Source organism: Anomaloglossus baeobatrachus, chromosome 2, assembly GCF_048569485.1.
Source record: "Anomaloglossus baeobatrachus isolate aAnoBae1 chromosome 2, aAnoBae1.hap1, whole genome shotgun sequence".
NCBI lineage: Eukaryota > Metazoa > Chordata > Amphibia > Anura > Aromobatidae > Anomaloglossus > Anomaloglossus baeobatrachus.
The window spans coordinates 758,680,843-758,698,809 of NC_134354.1; the positions used below are offsets into that span (position 1 = coordinate 758,680,843).

At 53.6% G+C, this 17,967-nt stretch overlaps 1 protein-coding gene across 1 annotated transcript in view; it reads right to left on the minus strand.

The window, feature by feature from the left end:
• C2H11orf97 (chromosome 2 C11orf97 homolog) overlaps positions 1 to 17,967 on the minus strand; it is a 250,799-nt gene that overhangs the window by 15,951 nt on the left and 216,881 nt on the right. The gene's annotated exons all lie outside the window — the stretch shown is intronic.

The window sequence follows — 17,967 nt, forward strand, 5'->3', positions numbered from 1 at the left end:
ATCCTGGTGTTATCCGTGCATCACAATTGAATCCATATCACAGGCATTACGGTAGGCTGAAAACTATTTTTTCCTTTTCTCTACTAGTGTCGTACAAAGCCTGTCTGTGGTAACTGTACTTAGAGCTGCCAGACTACCATGCACAGAGTCCATGTGACACATATTGAAAGATTGATTTCTCAGCGATGCCACATCTGATTACTACAAGCCAGGTAATATGTTTATTCTTATTTTAGGACCTAAACAACCATATCATAGGTTTTAATATTAAAATAATTTCCCGTTAATAGGGAAAGTTGACCCCAAATGCTCTAAGATAGCAAAAATAGAAGATCTTGTACTCCCCCGGTCCATCACTGCCCGGTCCATCACTGGCTCCCCGCTGCTGCTTGGTTCTTGTAGGGAAGGCTATAGCAGTTAATATACGGTATATTGCTAATTATTTGCCTTTTTTCTGTTTACAACCCTAAGTGCATATATACATTTAATTTTAGAATTTTTGCACAATAAAATCACATTTTGTGGAACAATATATTTTAGCAGTAGATTTTGAGACCCATAATCTTCTTTTTTGCTGATTTAATCCTGTGAGGATTTATTTTCTGCAGGATAACTGTTTATAATTTGATTGATTTTTTTATTATTTTTTGAGGGGAGGCAAAATGAGAATAAAAAAAAACACAAAGTCTCCCAATTTTTTTTTTCACATCATGCACTATGTGCAATACATTATAGGGGTTGTCCACTACTAGGACAGCCTCTTCTCATTCCACATGTTTCCCCCAGGTAAAGTAATAAAGCCTATACTCTCCTCCTGTACCGGCGCTGTTCCAGCAGTGCAACTGTCGCGGGCGGAGGAGGGGACACTGCGCTCTCCCGCTGCTCGGGTCCGGCTGCTGCTGCTGCTGCTCGGTGGTGGCTGGAAGAATCACCGCGCCGTTCTGTGTAGGCCAGTCTGCTGGAAAATCACCCATCATGGTGTGGATTACCTCTTTTGCCTTCTCTGCCGGTCTGGGAACCGGAACTTCAGCCGCTACCCTCAATGCTGGTGGGTACCTCTTTAGATGGTCCCGGGAAACCGTGGCCAGAGTTCCCCCTTGGTCACGACTGACCTGGTAGGCCTTCCCGTTCTCCCATCCTGTGGGCTGTATGACATACGGGGTTTGCTCCCATTCATCATCCAGCTTGTGGGTCCTCCTTTTTCGCTTCAGCACTACATCTCCAGGCTGGAAGGGACCAGCAGACGCCTTCTGGTTGAAGTGCTGCTCCTGTTGTTCCCGACTCCGACTCAAGTTCTTTTCAACATACTCCTGGACTTGTCGGTACTGCACTCTCCGCCGAGTGTCCCATTCAGCTGTCGAAGGGAGTGCTTCCGGGGCTGCCAATCCCATGTCCAGATCCTCCGGTAGCCGGCCGGGGCGAGCCCTCATCAGGTATGCTGGGGTGCATTTCGTTGAGCTGGAAGGGATATTGTTGTACATATCGACCAGGTCAGGTAGCTTTTCCAGCCACAGGTTCCGCTCCTCTAGCGGCAACGTCTTAAGGAGACCCAGGACTAGGTGGTTCATCTTTTCACACATGCCGTTGGTTTGGGCATGGTAAGGCGTGGTCCGGATTTTCTTGCCGCCGTACAACTGGCAAAATTCTTGGAACACCTCCGCTTCAAAGGCCGGGCCTTGGTCAGTAAGCACCTTCTCAGGGTATCCATGTGGTCGGCAGAAATAAGCCTGGAACGCTCTAGCGGCCGTACGGCCAGTTAGGTCTTTAACTGGGACAACCACCATGAACCTTGAATAGTGGACTACAATGGTTAGAGCGTAGGTGTACCCACTTCGGCTGGGGGTGAGCTTCACATGGTCCAGGGCAACCAGCTCCAGCGGTTGATGTGCAACGATCGGGTGTAGGGGCGCCTTCTGGCTGGCCTCGTCTTTCCTTCTCAGCGTGCAAGGGCCACATTCTCGGCACCAGGCCTCTACAGATTCCCGCATCCCACTCCAATAGAACCGCTCCCTCAACAGCATCTCTAGCTTCTTCCATCCGAAGTGTCCAGCACCGTCATGGTATGCTTGCAGGACGGTGGGCACGTTAGCTTGGGGAATCACCAACTGGCGGATCTTCTCATGGGTCTTTGGGTTAATCAGTTCACGGTACAACTTCCCCTGGTGTAGATGCAGCCGGGTCCGTTCTCGCTACAGGCGTTGGGCTTCGGCTGGGGCGGCAGGGTCTATCCCAGCAGTGCCCTGTTCCACTAGGATCTTAACTAGGCAGACAGCGGGTGCCTGGTCCTGAGCTTCTTGCCACTCCTGGCTGGGCAGCGGGTCCAGGTTTACCCGTTGTTGATTGACATGCACCTTCTCAGTTGGTGGCCGATGAAATGCAGGCAACTCAATCTCTTCGAGGTCGCCATCCTCGGGCCCTTCCTCCGACAGGTGGGGCATCCGAGAGAGTGCATCGGCATTAACATTGGCACGGCTGGCCCTGTACTTGATGGTGAAATCGTAGTTGGCTAGCCTGGCCACCCACCGCTGCTCCAACGCGCCCATCTTGGCTGTGTCCAGGTGGGTCAGCGGGTTATTATCCGTGAAAGTGGTGAACTTAGCTGCTGCCAGGTAATGGCGGAACCGCTCGGTGATAGCCCACACCAGTGCCAGGAGCTCAAGCTTGAAAGAGCTGTAGTTCTCAGGGTTCCTCTCAGTCGGTCGGAGCTTTCGGCTAGCATACGCAATCACTTTTTCCTTTCCGTCTTGGACCTGGGATAGGACTGCCCCCAAGCCTACATTGCTGGCGTCGGTGTAGAGGATGAAGGGGTGGCTGTAATAAGGGTACGCGAGGATTTCTTCTCCGGTCAGGGCCGCTCTCAGCTGGCGGAAGGATTCCTCATGCCTTTTTTCCCATACCAGTGGGGCTCCTAGGGGTCTACCACCTTTGGTCTGTCCCACGAGGAGGTCTTGCATGGGGGCAGCCATCTTCGTCTACCCCTTGATGAAGCGACGGTAGTACCCCACCAGGCCCAGGAATTGCCTCACTTCTCTCACCGTGGTTGGCCTCGGCCAGTCCTGGATGGCGGTGATTTTCTCGGGGTCAGGGGCGACACCTTCTGCACCAACCACATGCCCTAGGTACTGCACTCTGGGTTTCAGCAGATGGCACTTTGAGGGCTTCAACTTCATCCCATATTTAGCAAGGGACGCGAACACCTCGGCTAGGTGCTCCAGGTGGGCTTCATATGTCTGGGAGTACACAATCACATCATGCAGGTACAGCAAGACGGTCTCGAAATTTAGATGCCCCAGACAGCATTCCATCAGCCTTTGGAAGGTTCCAGGGGCATTGCACAGCCCGAACGGCGTGCTATTAAACTCGCAAAGTCCCATAGGGGTGGCAAATGCAGTCTTCTCTCGGTCTTCTGGCGCCACAGCCACCTGCCAGTACCCACTGGTGAGGTCAAGGGTGGAAACGTAGTTAGCGGTTCTCAGCACAGCCAGGGACTCCTCAATGCGAGTCAGAGGGTAAGCGTCCTTATGCGTTATCTGGTTAATTTTTCGATAATCCACACACATCCGCATGGTGCCATCCTTCTTCTTAACCAGTACCAACGGGGCGACCCAGGGACTACAGCTGTCCCTAATAACCCCTGCCTCCTTCATGTTCCTCAACATGTCCTTGGCACATTGGTAGTGTGCAGGGGGAATAGGCCTGTACCTCTCCTTGATAGGGGGGTGCTCACCGGTGGGGATATGGTGTTAGACCCCTTTAATCTGCCCAAAGTCTAGGGAATGTTTGCTAAAAACTCGCTCGTACTCCCGTACCACCCGGTATACCCCTTCTTTGTGGTGTGTAGGGGTATGGTCAGTGCCTATGTGACGCCCTGGGCAAGCCAGGGGTCACAGGTCATCACACCACCATACCCTAAATCCCAGTTAGGAACACCAAAGCTACTAAAATCCTTGTTGCCTTCCTCCAGGGGCTGATGTTCACACCAGGGGGTGGGCCAGGCAGTTGGCTCCGCCCACCGAGGAGTTCACAGCTCTGGAGGCGGGAAGAACCAGGCAGATCAGTTAGGGGAGTGCAGTAGAAGGAAGTGGTAGAGGAGCTAAGTGAAAGTGAAGTGGTAGTGGAGCAAAGAAGAAAAAGAGTAAAAGTGAGCGTAGAAAGCCCTGAAGTTGGTCCGGCTAAGTGCAGGACAGAGTCAGCAAGGTCAGCAACGGCGGTGATAGTCTGGAGGGGGACTGCTCGGAGGTTGCTGGAAGGACCGCGGACGGGTAGTGGCCCGGCGGTCTGGAGCAGTATACGAAGGACAGTCAGCACCAGGGCAGGGGCCTCTCGGACCCCGGCAAGGCTAAGAGTCACCATAATTTGCCAAATCCGTCAGTGAAGGGGACGTCGATCCCCCAACAACCAAGTCCCGACTGAAGGCAAAAGTCCAACCATTAAGGAGGAACACCGCCACCGCCAGGGCACCAGTTCCTCGGGGCCAGCGTCTGCGGGCAAAGTAGGGCTCCTCCGGCCCATATCCAAGCCGGGGAGCGGGTTACCGGTGGGAACCCATCGCTACCAACAAAGAAACACTAGGTGCAGGTCAAAGGGACATCACCGTTACCTACTGGGAGAGCAAGTGCAGCCGTCCGTGGGAACCGTCTTTCCAGCCTTGTGGTTTACCGAAAAAACTGTGTCAACGTCTCAGGCTGAGTGAGTACCACAGTGCCGCAAGGCACCGCGCTGCCCCCGCGTCCCTGCGCCCACCAAGCCCTGCATCTCCCACCTCCTCACTGGGGCCCGGGATCACCAACCCCTACCCACGGAGGGGCAACACAACAACTGGCTGCTCCATACCATCCTTCCCGGGATCCCCATACAGAGCAGCGGTGGTGTCAACCAAATCACCACAACCGTGGGTGGCGTCACGGACAATAAACCATCCCCACACCCAACAACCCCCTTTCACTCACGGGCGAGGAGCGCTGCTAGAGTCCCCGGGATCCGGCTCATCGCTCGAGCCACCGAACAGCAGCAGGCCGCAGCAGCCGCGGCAGCCGGACCCAAGCAGCAGTGGGAGAGCGCGGCATCCCCTCCTCCGCTCGCGACAACTTGGCGTCACGAACAGGATCTTACCGCTCTGCCGTTGGGTAGAGGTGCGCCTTGTGACCGCCGGAGGTATCCGGCTGAAAATTTCCAGAAGTCGCCATCTTTGGCGCGAAAAGTTCCCGCTCGAGCGTCTTCTCGAGTAGCAGAGGCGCGAAGGCCAAAACTCCGCCCCAATAAAGGAGGGGCCGGAAAGAAGCTAAGGGGGACGCGATGGCGGCTGGATGTATGTAGCGCGCGGCTGTATGAGCCAAGACGCTGGGACCCCGTGATTTGTCGAGCCTTACAACGAGATGTCTGTTCCGCTCAGCTACGCGGAGGCTACTGAGCCGGTGCCCGGAACAGTGGCATGGCTGAGGGCCCGAACGGCAGTGATCTGCCGACACTACCGGAGCCAGATCTGCAGGTTGATGGAGCAGTGGACCGCGGAGGTGGAGAATATAGCTGCGGTTGCACGGGTATATGGAATGGAGGCCATGATGGAGGAGCTGGTGAGTGACCCACGCCCCTGTGTCCCCGAGGGACCGGCCGCTGCGGCTGAGGGACCCGGTCTGCCCCTGGCTCCCATGCCACCTTCGTCCACCTTACCCGTGCACCGTACTGTGCCTGGCCCGTCGGGCGTACCCCCCTCCGTGATTGTGGCCAAGAGATTCGCCAGCCTAGAGGCTACGGCAGTTGGTAGCCACCCGCCTGGTGCAGAGGCCGTCGATAGTGATTCCGGGCCTGACACCGAGCCCATGTCGGAAGAGGATGGCTCCGCCGCAGCCGAAGAATCGGAGTAGGGCAGCGGAGCACCATTGTCCAGTCCCCGTTGGGACCACCAGAATGTTGCTTGAAAGTTTAAAAAGTTTAAAAGGAGAATGATAAGTAAAAATGATTACCGTGTACCTGACCTGATTTACAGTGATTGAACCGGCCGGAGCCGGCACCGTTGTCCCCGTGGGGACCGTTTAAAAGTTTGCATGGGAACTATCCATGGACAAGCCCGTGAACTTGCAGGGCAACTACAAACGTTAAGTGGCTTGTAAATAAGTTGTTTTACCGTACCGTTTTCTGCAGTTGCCGCCTCCGGAGAGGCAGGTTGGAGGGAGGGCCCTCAGCAGAGCAGGCTGGGGCCCAGCCACCACAGGAACCGGTGGCTACTCTCTGGAGGGGAAGGACAGATCCCGCTCGGGTAAGTGGTGCTGGACTTGGGTCAAGGGGTGCTGCCTGGGCTTTAGGGGCAGCATCAGGGCCAGGTTGCTTGGGTGGGAGAGAGCGGAAACCGTACTCGTAAAACCGTTTAGTAACGTTTAAGAAATGTGCCTCCCGTTGTGGGATGATGTTATGATAAATATGTTACCGTTTACCTTTTTACAGAAAAATAAAACCGGTGTTGGACGGGCAGCCCGTGGACGGTCTGCATTTTCCTAAGGGGGAATGTGACGCCCTGGGCAAGCCAGGGGTCACAGGTCATCACACCACCACACCCTACATCCCAGTTAGGAACACCAAAGCTACTAAAATCCTTGTTGCCTTCCTCCAGGGGCTGATGTTCACACCAGGGGGTGGGCCAGGTGGTTGGCTCCGCCCACCGAGGAGTTCACAGCTCTGGAGGCGGGAAGAACCAGGCAGATCAGTTAGGGGAGTGAAGTAGAAGGAAGTGGTAGAGGAGCTAAGTGAAAGTGAAGTGGTAGTGGAGCAAAGAAGAAAAAGAGTAAAAGTGAGCGTAGAAAGCCCTGAAGTTGGTCCGGCTAAGTGCAGGACAGAGTCAGCAAGGTCAGCAACGGCGGTGATAGTCTGGAGGTGGACTGCTCGGAGGTTGCTGGAAGGACCGCGGACGGGTAGTGGCCCGGCGGTCTGGAGCAGTATACGAAGGACAGTCAGCACCAGGGCAGGGGCCTCTCGGACCCCGGCAAGGCTAAGAGTCGCCATAATTTGCCAAATCCGTCAGTGAAGGGGACGTCGATCCCCAAAACAACCAAGTCCCGACTGAAGGCAAAAGTCCAACCATTAAGGAGGAACACCGCCACCGCCAGGGCACCAGTTCCTCGGGGCCAGCGTCTGCGGGCAAAGTAGGGCTCCTCCGGCCCATATCCAAGCCGGGGAGCGGGTTACCGGTGGGAACCCATCGCTACCAACAAAGAAACACTAGGTGCAGGTCAAAGGGACATCACCGTTACCTACTGGGAGAGCAAGTGCAGCCGTCCGTGGGAACCGTCTTTCCAGCCGTGTGGTTTACCGAAGAAACTGTGTCAACGTCTCAGGCTGAGTGAGTACCACAGTGCCGCAAGGCACCGCGATGCTCCCGCGTCCCTGCGCCCACCAAGCCCTGCATCTCCCACCTCCTCACTGGGGCCCGGGGTCACCAACCCCTACCCACGGAGGGGCAACACAATAACTGGCTGCTCCATACCATCCTTCCCGGGATCCCCATACAGAGCAGCGGTGGTGTCAACCAAATCACCATAACCGTGGGTGGCGTCACGGACAATAAACCATCCCCACACCCAACAACCCCCCTTTCACTCACGGGCGAGGAGCGCCGCTAGAGTCCCCGGGATCCGGCTCATCGCTCGAGCCACCGAGCAGCAGCAGGCCGCAGCAGCCGCGGCAGCCGGACCTGAGCAGCCGTGGGAGAGCGCGGCGTTCCCTCCTCCGCTCGCGACAACTACGTGTAGCTGTCGGCACCACTCGTCTAACTCCCCTTGAGATGGGAGAGTGCTGGCAGTAGGTGGTGAGGTTGGGGGAATGGCCTCGCGGATGGTGTGGGGATCCAGAGTGAGCAACTTGGCAAGGGTAGCGTACCGGGGAAGCCTGACTTCTTCCTCCCCGCAGTTCAGCACCCTCACGGGCACTCTCCCCTTCTTTACGTCTACCACCCTTCGGGCAGCCATTACTGTGGGCCAGTGTTCAGAGGGCATGGGTTCTATCATGGCGGGGTAGTCACGCCCCTGGGGCCCTACCGCTGCCCTACACCAAATCATCATCTCGCTCCTGGGAGGTACAATCAAAGGGGCAACATCCATCACTCCCACCCCACTAATCTCTCCTCCTTTCGAATTTACATGTTGGCGGTACATCAGGGCTCGGATCTCACGCTGCACAGCTCTCTGTCGGCTCCCCGCCGCCGTGGCGGTCAGCTGCTGCAGTAGGGTCAGCACGTCACTCATACAGTGCTCCATCACGTTGGTCCCTAGCACTACCTTCGGGTTATGATCACTGGGCTCATTCATTATCACAATCATACCCTGGTGTTGCAGTTCAGCTCGTCCCACAGTCATGGCCACTTGTTTGTACCCCACTTGGGTCAATGGGAGTCCATCAGCAGCAATCAGTGTCATACTGGCGTCTGGGGGAGCCAGTTCGTCTTTTCCCCAATACCGTTGATACAGTGTGCATGGTATAGTGGTTACCTGTGATCCAGTGTCCAGGAGAGCCATCACCGGTATGCCGTCCACGGCCACGGGGATGATGGGCCGGGCCCCGATGTACTGGTCCCGCCAGTCGGGGGGGCCATGGGGTTCTACTCCTGAGGATTGGCCCGTGGCCCCAGGGGTTGCTCGTTTAACGGACACCGTCGGGAGTAGTGGCCGGGTTTGCTGCACCTGTAACAGATCGGGGTCCATACCGTGAGTCATTGGCCCTTCTCCGCTGCATCCAGGGGACATCCTCGGGGCTGTCGGCGAGCTGCATCTTCACTGGAGCCTGGTATCTGGTCGGAGGCTGGAGTGCGGCGAGGATCTTAGCAAGGTCCCCATCCATGCGGCGGACCTGAGCAGCGAGTTCTTCCATCGTTCCGCTGGGGGCTGCAGGTACTGGAGGTGCTGGTGGGGTAGGGGCCACCACGACGGGAGCAGTCTCAACCGGCCATGGGGCTGGCTCAGGGGCTTCCAATGTGGGGGGGGGGGGTTGCAGGGCTTTGATGGCCCGTTCCTTTAACACGGCAAAGTCCTCATCAGGGTGTTCTAGGGCCCACAGCCGAAGTTGTTTGCGGTCCTCTGAGGACCTCATCCCCTGCACAAACTGCTCACTCAACATTTTGTTCCTGTCCGCACTGTTGATGGTGTCCACCCGCTTCAGTGTGCGGAGTGCGGTTTGCAGTCGCAAGGCGTAGTCCCGAATGCTATCCGCGGGCCGTTGTCGGCATTGATAGAACTGCATCCGCAGTTCTGCCTCGGTACGGGTCTCAAAGGCAGTCTGCAGCTTCTCAAAGATGGTGGCTACAAAGGACCGGTCCCCCTCGGCCCAGGTTTCCGCCTCTTGCTCAGCCGCGCCGGTTAGCTGCCCCAGCACTAGCGCTGCACGTTGCTTATCAGTCAGGGGGTACAGTCCCAGTAGCGGACTAAGCTTCTTCCGGAAAACCTGCAGGGCATCAGGTTTCCCATCGTACTGCGGCAGCCAGGCAGCTCCGGGCACATAGGGCAAGGAGAACGGCATCACCTGAGCTAGAGCTGGGGCCGCGGCGCCCCCCGCCAGCGTGGCCGGGACCTGGGCGGGCCCGTTCCCATCTACGGGTGCCCCCGCGACTGCAGCCGCCGCTCCTCCAGCGGCTTCGTCGGGCGCAGACATCTTGTTTCCGTCCCCCTTAGTTTCTTTCCGGTACCTCCTCTACAGGGGCGGGTTTTGGCCTTCGCGCCTCCTCTGCTTGAGGAGACGCTCGAGCGGGAATTTTTCGCGCCCAAGATGGCGGCTTCTCAAATTTTTCGGCCGGACACCTCCGGCGGTCACAAGGCGCACCTCTACCAGATGGCAGAGTGGTAAGATCCTGTTCGTGACGCCAAGTTGTCGCGGGCGGAGGAGGGGACGCTGCGCTCTCCCACTGCTCGGGTCTGGCTGCTGCTGCTGCTGCTCGGTGGTGGCTCGAGCAGTGGGCCGGATCCCGGGGACTCGAGCGGCGTTCCTCGCCCGTGAGTTACATAGTTACATAGTTACTAAGGTTGAAAAAAGACCTAGGTCCATCTAGTTCAACCTTCCTCCACCAGTTCTACATTTGGTCACTAAGTCATTTATAACCAACAATGTTGTGTGTACTGAGGAAATCAACCAGCCCTTTTTTGAAAGCTGTTATAGTGTCTGCCATTACTACCTCTTGTGGTCGGTATTCCACAGTCTGACTGCTCTAACTGTAAAGAACCCTTTCCTATTTAGCTGTCGGAATCGCTTTTCTTCCACTCGCAGTGAGTGCCCCCTGGTCCTTAGTATTGTCTTCGGAAGAATAAGTCATGTGCCAGTCCTTTATATTGGCCACACATGTATTTATACATATAAATGAGATCTCCTCTGAGACGTCTATTTTCTAAGCTAAACATATCTAACTTTTTCAACCTGTCATCATATGGGATTCCTTCCATTCCTTGTAGTAGTCTAGTTGCCCGCCTTTGAACTGACTCTAACTTCTGAATGTCCTTTTTAAAATGTGGAGTCCAAAACTGGATCCCGTATTCCAGATGTGGCCTTACAAGTGATTTATAGAGGGGTAACAATACGTTGGGATCACGGGATCTAATCTCTCTTTTTATACACCCTAGAATCTTGTTTGCTTTTGCAGCTGCTGCTTGACATTGAGTGCTGATGCTCAGCTTATTTGTAATGAGAATACCCAAGTCCTTCTCCTGTTCTGTAGTCCCGAGTTTACTTCCATTTAATGTATACGCAGTTATAGGATTACTCCGTCCTAGGTGCATTACTTTACATTTATCAACATTAAATCTCATTTGCCAAGTATCTGCCCATTCTGACATCTTATCCAGATCTTTTTGTAATATTATACTATCAAGGTCAGTTTTTAATATCCTACATAGTTTGGTGTCATCAGCAAAGACTGACACTTTACTATCAATCCCATCCACAAGGTCATTAATAAAGAGATTAAAAAGAATTGGTCCTAGCACAGATCCCTGCGGCACCCCACTGCTGACTATGGCCCATTTAGAGAATGTTCCATTTATGACTACTCTTTGTTTCCTATCTTTTAGCCAATTCCTTACCCAGTTGCATATAGTTTCCCCTAGTCCTTGCTTCTGGAGCTTTAGTATAAGCCTATTATGTGGTACAGTATCAAATGCCTTTGCAAAGTCCAAATAAATAACATCAGCTGCATTACCAATATCCAGATTTGCACTTACCCCCTCATAGAACCCCAACAGGTTGGTTAGACACGACTTATCTTTCATGAATCCATGCTGTCTGTCAGTTATTATATTATTTTCTGCAACATATTTTTGCATGTCATCCCTTAAAATGCCCTCAAAAACTTTGCATACTACTGATGTCAGGCTTACTGGACGGTAGTTGCCTGGATCTACCCTCTTACCTTTCTTAAATATCGGTACCACATCAGCAATCCTCCAATCCTGAGGCACCAACCCTGTTACAAGCGAGTCTAAAAAGATGAGATACAGCGGTCTGTCAATTACGGAGCTCAATTCCCTCAATATTCGTGGATGAATGCCATCTGGCCCTGGGGATTTGTCAATGTTTAATTTACTCAGACGTAGGCGTACTTCTTCTTGTGTTAAATTAATTATATCGGGTGGTGAACTTTGATTTTTCATTTGTTGAATGATGCCTGGTACAGTCAGTTCCTTGGTGAACACAGATGAGAAATGCCTATTTAATATCTCAGTCTTTTCTTTGTCCTCTATAACTAACTTGTTATTATATTTTAAGGGGCCAATACTATCCTTTGTTATCCTTTTGGCATTAATGTATTTATAAAAGATTTTGGGATTTATTTTAATGTCATTGGCGATTTTTGTTTCAGTAGCTAGTTTTGCTTGTTTGATTTCTTTTTTGCATTGCCTATTGATATCTTTATACTCCTGAAATGCTATTTCTGTATTCTCAGCCTTCAAGATTTTAAACGCCCTTTATTTTTGTTTTATTATACTTTGTACAGTCTTTTTTATCCATAGTGGTTTCTTTTTATTCCGGAACGTTTTATTACCAGAGGGTATAAGTTTTTTACAGGACTCTAGCAATATATCCTTAAACTTACCCCATTTATGTTCAGTATCCCCAGTTACCATGACTTTGTCCCAATCTACACATTTAAGCTCTTCCCTTAATTTGTTGAAATCAGCTTTCCTAAAATTCCAGGTTTTAGCATTTCCCCTTTGAAATGTTCTATTGAGTGAAAAGGGGGAATTGATTGTGGGGATTTGATATTGTCCGTAACGCCACCCACGGTTATGGTGAGATTGGTGACACCACCGCTGCTCTGGACGGGGATCCCGGGAACGATGACAGGGAGCAGCTTGGATGTTGATTCTCCCCTCTGTGGGTAGGGGGTTGGTTGTCCCGGGGCCCGGTGATGGGGTAGGGATGGATGGCAGGCGGGTTACAGGGCCTGGCGAGGTGCAGTGTCGCGGGGGCAGCGCTGTGCCGCACGGCACGGTGGTACTCACTCAGCCAATGATGTACACAAAGTCTCCGGTAAAATAAATGGCTGGATGGACGGGTCCCACAGACGGCTGCGGTGTTTCTCCTCCTGGCAGGTTGATGGTGACTGCCTTTCCCTGCACCTGTGTAGTGTAAACGGTTCCAATGGGTTCCCACCGGTTACCCGCTCCACAGCTTGAAGGTTGCTGAGGGAGCCCCTTTTGCCCGCAGGCTCTGGCCCTGGGAACTTTAGCCTTGGCGGTGACTGTGTTTCCCTCTAACGGTTGGACTGTTGCCTTCTGTCGCGACTTGGCTGCTGGGAAACCCAGGAGGTTCCCTTCGCTAACGGATTTGACAAATTGCACGGCGACTCCTAGCCTTGTCGGGGGTCCGTAAGCCCCTGCCGGATGGTGCTGGCTTCTCTTTGCGTACCGGTCCGGTACCGCCGGGCCACCGCCCGTCCACGGTCCTTACGGCTAGCTCCAATAAGCCTCTCCTGCAGACGGTCACCACCGTCTGACAACCTTGCTGTTACTTCCGGGCCACACACCCAGACCACTCTCTGTCTGCTGCTTTACCACTCCACTCCCAAACTCTATCTGTCTACTTCTCCCGGCTCCAGGACTGTGAACTCCTCGGTGGGCGGGATCAACCGCCTGGCCCACCCCCTGGTGTGAACATCAGCCCCTGGAGGAAGGCAACAAGGGTTTTGTCTGACTTAGGTGTGCCTGACCGTTGGTGCGGGGTGTGTTGGTGTAGTGCTTTTGACGTCCTGGCTTGCCCAGGGCGCCACACAATGGCTGGCGGTCCCGGGGCACACATAGGGTTGTGGAATCACCTGGGGGAAACGTGGAATCAGAAGGGGTTGTCCTAGTAGTGGACAACCTTTTTAGTGTTAATATTTGCTACTGACTCGCCCACCCCAGGGCTCTGGGACACCCGGTGCCAGGCCGGACTAGTCCGGGGGTAGTCAGCGGTGGCAGGGCCCGGCTCCGTGACCCTGGCGGGGTCAACTAATATGCCGACTGTATGGTGATTATAATTAAGTTTATGGAAGATATATTCGTGACGCCACCTGTGGATTGCGGCTATGGAGCCGCCGCTGCTGGATAGGGACTCCGGGGCTGATGTAATGGCAGCTGGGATGGTTCTGCTCTCCACAGGTGGAGCGGTACCCCGGGGTACCCGTTGGTGCTTATGAAAGTCTATGCAATAGTGGTGCAGTGTAGAACAAAAGGGAGGCGACACCAGGGGTTGCAGTTTCAAGGTCTTTTACTCACTGTTTCTGAGTCCAGGTGTCGACAAACCAGTTGCCCAATAGTATGCTGGGATCCACTGTCAGGGACCTCCGCTGATCCCGGGTAATTCTTAGGGTTAATACCAGTGCACCACTTTTATGTCTCTTTCCTCGACTGGCTTCACAGCCTTGACTTTGATAGATGAACTTGTCTTGGCCTCTACCATAGAATCTGGTCAAGGGGGCTTGCCTGACTGGAATCTTGCCCTCTTCCCAGGGAATCTACGGCAGGTTGTGGTCGTGGGCGCTTGCAGCCACCCTGGGCCTCGGTGTCACTTTATGAGGAAATGTCTTTCTTCCCTCTGTCTGGGGACCGTCCCCGAATGCAGCCAGATCCCACCCGATCTTCCTGTGGAGCAGGCCACGAGCAAATATGCCCTTCCGTGGCCCTGGGATCCTTTCTTCTCTGTCTGTGGTGTCACCTGGGCCTAGCTGGGCCCCAGGATATCCACCAGGAAACTTCTCTCTCAGTCACTTTCTCTTCACTCTGCTGAGGTAACTACCTCACTCTCCTTCTCCCTCTCACCAACTACACACTTCACTAACTTTGAACTTCCTGTTTCTACTCTTACTTTCAGTTGGCTCCTCCCACTTTCCTTGTTGCTAGGCCCCACCCTATGGGAGAAGAAATAGGTCTTACGGCCCCCCTGACTAAAGCACGGGGGTAGCTGCCACTATCTCCGGTCCCAAAATATGCCTGACAATAGGTGTAGTGTGAATTTGCCTGTGAACCGGTATGTACCCCTGTCTTTACCCAGGATGGGACATCACACCTCTGGCTGAGGTGCAATGTCTCTGTGGCGACGGAAGCCTCAGGGGCGCCACACTACAATAGTTGAGATTTCTTTGGTCTTTTTTTAATTAAATTTTACTCAAAATTCTTTCCGAAGCTGCGATCATGCAAAGTGCTTTGGACTCTGCATCATAAATTGACAATCCATTCGGCCATGCCTGTTCCAAGGCCTAGTTGGCTACCATGGTAACCCATCAGCACGCTAACATTTTGGGCAACAATGGGCTTGAAACAGTATTGAAAAGTGATCAAAAATCGTTCTCATATTACATAACCCCCATTATTACATTCAACATGTCATTTTTTTATGGTTGGCATGGGTTTGAATTCGTTTGTGTGGAAATACTTCAACATTTGTAGTATTTGGCAAGTATCATGGCAAGTAATATTATGCTGTTAGGTATGGTTTGTTACTGCAATGTTGTGTAATGTGTGACTAACGTAATCTTTATTATCTCTGGTAATACAACTGATTTTCGGCTGACAGACAATAGGCCTCATGGAGAGATGTGTGCGAGTGATGAGACCATAGCATGAGAGATATGCCCTGGGGTCAAAAAATGCCTGAAGCAGGGTATAGCTGGGTCATGGATCAAGAGAGTAGTGGGCAAGGTATATCCTGTGTCCCATAATTAAAATCTACTCTAGGCCGCAGCCATGCGTCAGTGAAGGGTTAGTCTGGCATGAATTTTGAGTTTTGCTATGGGGTACTGCATATAACTGGCTACAAAGCGAAGTTCCCATAGGTGGAAATGCTGAATTTTTTTATCCAACTGCTCGTTTCCTGCAGGTCTCTGCCAAAAAATAAACAATAGCAATCTGCTCTGATTATTATGTAGCGCCCCTGAGACCCTCAGGGCACTACAGGGAACTGCATCCTCTCGGGGATGCAGGACCTACCCCCTGGGACCTGGAACACCAGTGCCAGCAACACCAACACACACCAAAATTCTAGTTACCACTCCACACCAGGGGGCACTGCCTAGTCACACAAGGGGATGGCCACCGAGAGGGTGGAGCCTGACCAGGGAACTAGACAACCTGGTGGGAGGGGACAGCAGTCAAGTCAGTCTAGAGAGACGAGTGGTGCACAGTGAAGCTAACGGACGTGCCTGAGAGCTGGGTTGTGTAACGGTGACCTGGGGGCACAGGAGTGTGGTCACCAGGGCAGGTACACCCGCGTACCGCTGGGACCACAGCACGCACGGGGCACAGGGGCCTAGGTCAGGCGACAGTTTCAGATGGCCTGGCAAATACCTGCACAGTGAGGGGACCTGCACGGACCTCACTGACCCACAAATCCAGGGGCATCGGCAGTAAAGCAAGGATCAGGGTTCGGACACATACCTCCCTACAGGGTCCACACTTTCCGCCGTATGGAGAAGGAGACTGCCACTGCAAAGGGACAGTGGGGCTCCAAATGCTCCACGATACGTTGACCCAACCACACTGAGTGTGCCGGGGACAGAGCAACCGAGTCATCAACTGGCACTGGAAATACAGGGACCTGAACCAGCCGCCCAAGGGCCCACGAGTAGAGACTGTTGTTTACAATCCCCGGTGTAGTCTCCCTTATTACTCCATCATACATCTCCCAGGCTCAGCCCTACCTGCGGAGGGCCTACCACCACAGCTGCCATTACCACCAGCTCTGGGAGTACCACTTGAGCAGCGGCGGTTCCACAATATTAACCGCAATCTGCAGGCAGCGTCACACAAATGACTTTATTCTCCCCTGTAAATACTCCCCATTAAAAAGCTCACAGGGCACGGGACCAGGCAACGGCCACCACCGAAGTGACATTCCCCAAGTGCAAACCGCCCGGTACCAAGTACCCCATTCCCTGGGCGACACAATTACATTTTTGTAACTTTTTTTTTTTAAAAAAAAAATGTCCCCAACCCCCTTCTTTTTCAGTGCAGATTTGGCATAGTTTTTTTGTGCCTATTTTGGTGCAGAAACGCTGGAACTCTGCACTAAAAGACATTGATTTTTATATGTATTTTTAAATCTCCACACAGAAGTTTATGGAGGAAAAGAGCACACTGAAAACCCCCCACAGTTCAACAGTCTTTAAATGGAACCTGTCAGGTCCAATATGTGTCGCGGGCGGAGGAGGGGACGCTGCGCTCACCCACTGCTCGGGTCCGGCTGCTGCTCGGTGGTGGCTCGAGCGGTGGGCCGGATCCCGGGGACTCGAGCGGCGTTCCTCGCCCGTGAGTGAAAGGGGGGGGTGGTCTGGTTTAGGGATATTGTCCGTGACGCCACCCACGGTTGTGGTGAGATTGGTGACACCACCGCTGCTCTGGACGGGGATCCCGGGAGCGATGACAGGGAGCAGCTTGGATGTTGGTTCTCCCCTCCATGGGTAGGGGGGTTGGTTTTCCCGGGGCCCGGTGAGGGAGGTAGGGATGTATGGCAGGCGGGTTGCGGGGCCTGGTGAGGTGCAGGGTCACGGGGGCAGCACTGTACTGGTACTCACTCAGCCAATGACGAATGCAAAGTCTCCGGTAAAACAAACGGCTGGATGGACGGGTCCCACAGATGGCTGCGGTGTTTTCCTCCCGGCAGGTTGATGGTGACTGCCTTTCCCTGCACCTGTGTTGTGTTACGGTTCCAATGGTTTCCCACCGGTAACCCGCTCCCCAGCTTGGATGGATGCTGAGGGAGCCCCTTTTGCCCGCAGGCTCTGGCCCTGGGAACTGTAGCCTTGGCGGTGACTGTGTTTCCCTTTACGGTTTGAGCGGTTGCCTTCAATCGGGTCTTGAGTGCTGGGAAACCCCGGAGGTTCCCTTCGCTAACGGATTTGACAAATTCAGCGGCGACTCCTAGCCTTGTCGGGGTCCGTAATCCCTGCCGGATGGTGCTGGCTTCTCTTTGCTCGCCGTTCCAGTACCGCCGGGCCACCGCCCGTCCACGGTCCGTACGGTTCGCTCCAATTAGCCTCTCCTGCAGACGGTCACCACCGTCTGCCAACCTTGCTGTTCCGTCCGGGCCACACACCCGGACCAACTTCAAACTGCTTCTCTACCACTTTTCTTCCTCTCGCTTCCACTTCGAACTCTATCTCCTCCTTCCTTTTTCCGCCTCCAGGATTGTGAACTCCTCGGTGGGCGGGACCAACCGCCTGGCCCACCCCCTTGTGTGGACATCAGCCCCTGGAGGAAGGCAACAAGGATTTTGTGTTTGGCTTCGGTGTGCCTAACCGGGGTGTGGGGTGTGTTGGTGTAGTTCTGTGACGACCTGGCTTGTCCAGGGCGCCCCATTCCCCCTTAGTAAAATGCAGACCGTCCGCGGGCTGCCTGTCCATCACCGGATTTATTTTAACTGCAAAAGATAAAACTGTAAAACATTTAAAACACAAGCATTTTTCATTCTTCCCACATCGGGAGGCACATTTCTTAAACGTTACTAAACGGTTGTATTTATTAA